The following is a 1,854-nucleotide window of genomic DNA, read 5'->3' on the forward strand; positions in this document are numbered from 1 at the left end:
AGGTGCGTATAATATGCACGCCAACAATGTGAGTATTATATGCACGCTAACAATGTGAGTATTATATGCACATCGAGTGCACGCCAAAGTCAGTTTCTGTGTATACTGTAAATAGGTCAGTCTTAGAATGCTTCAGCTAGTCGTGTAGTGTCCCCAGCTCAATAACCAGTGCTTCATGCTGTTGAGTGGTGAATACGAGTGTCATAAATAAAATACTGCTGTTTATTTTCATCTTCAGGTAATGGTGAAGGTGCGATCGGAGACATGAGGATCGTCATCTTCTCCTCTGAATTCCTCTTCACCTTCATTCTGATGGTTTTACTGGTATTTGAACCCTGTGAGTATAACTGAACATGAATTACATTCACGTCAGGTGTTTTGGGATTTTTATTTTCATTTAAAAACATGATTTTCAGGAAATAAATGATCAGTTTTACTACTATTTAGCATTTGCTAGATCATTTGCTAGATCATTTTCTAGAGATATTTCTACTGTTTGTTCAGTCATCTCTAAACTGAACTGAAGCTCTTCATCTTCATCACTCTCTGAACACCATTAAATGCATTCTCGTGTATCCAGACTGGACATCTGAGGGTTTATTGGATGTGTTCTTTGTTAAAAGCAGGACTGGTCTGTTATTCAGTCTGATGTGTTTGATCAGCATCTGAATGATCCTGTAAATCTCTTTCCTCACAGGGATCACACCAGGTCTGCAGTCTTGTCAGGTTAGTATCAGAAACTAATGTGATGCATTCTCCTGCAGTGAGTTAAAGGTGCTCTTGGTGATTTGATGTTTCTCGAAGTCTTTAAATGCTTCATACAGACACACATCAGTTTGGACGCAAGCAAACGTTTCTGATTACTGAAGTCACTGTGGAAATAGACCTGCTCTATTCACATTTCTATTTGTCACCTGAGAAGAACTGATTCCACAAACTCTATAATAATAAAGGGACAGATGTGTAAATTAATTCTGCTTCATTACTGAAGTACTGTTTTGAGAAATTTCACTTCACCTGAGTTTTATTTAAATAAAATACCTGTAATTTTACTCAATTACATTTGCAGGGAAATGGCTAGATACTTGGACATTTAACGGAGTAAAATTAAGAACAATTTATATAAATAAAAAGTACTTTGTGCAGCAGTCTTGAGAGGTTTCTGAGATAAAGTGAGCTGTATTCAGCTGGTCATGTGATCTCTATGTGACCAATAAGCAAAAAATATGAAAAAATTCTGTGGCAATTTATAAATGCAAAAATATTATTGGGTGCATAGATTTAATAAATGAAATGTAAAAAATGAAAATGCAATGCACCTTGAACTTTGCATTTGTTTGGTGTGTGGATTCCTTCAATACGGTCAGCATGAGCGGAGAGGGAAAACAGCTTCTTCCTTACCGCTGATGCGACATTACATAATAGCGCTGATGTGCTATTATTTACTTCAAATATAAAGCTTTTTTAAATGTGGACAAAATTACCAACTGCACCTTTAAACAACTGTCTGAAAAGCAGAAGCAGGTTTAGTGAAGATGTGTGTGAGTGAACTGTCTTGTCGTGAACACAGAAGGCGATAAAGTCTCGTCGAGCTGCAGCCGCTGGATCACAGCTTATATGAGGAGAAACACTGGTGCTGAAAACACATGTTAACATCTGTCTTATTCTGAACCCAGAATGCAGCAGCAGATTCAGCCAGTGGATCAAACCAGAACCAGAACCAGAACCCAGCAGAATCACATGAGATGAAAGCTCTGCTGAACAAACTAAACCAGGAGACCGGCAGGAGTGACGGGACGGAGGAAACCCAGCCGGAGTCAGTGGTTTCACAAACATAATCAACAGTCCCAGAAA

General features: G+C 38.3%; 1 long non-coding RNA gene across 1 annotated transcript in view; it reads left to right on the forward strand.

The window, feature by feature from the left end:
* Nucleotides 1–1,624, forward strand: part of LOC107576476 (uncharacterized) — a 2,938-nt gene extending 1,314 nt beyond the window's left edge. Inside the window, exons 2-4 of the long non-coding RNA XR_001608062.1 lie at nt 239–337; nt 698–726; nt 1,571–1,624. This is a non-coding gene — a long non-coding RNA (uncharacterized lncRNA). The remainder of the gene's footprint in view (nt 1–238; nt 338–697; nt 727–1,570) is intronic.
* Nucleotides 1,625–1,854: the final 230 nt, after the last annotated feature.

The sequence above is a fragment of the Sinocyclocheilus grahami genome, unplaced genomic scaffold, assembly GCF_001515645.1.
Source record: "Sinocyclocheilus grahami isolate Dianchi unplaced genomic scaffold, SAMN03320097.WGS_v1.1 scaffold3754.1, whole genome shotgun sequence".
Lineage (NCBI taxonomy): Eukaryota > Metazoa > Chordata > Actinopteri > Cypriniformes > Cyprinidae > Sinocyclocheilus > Sinocyclocheilus grahami.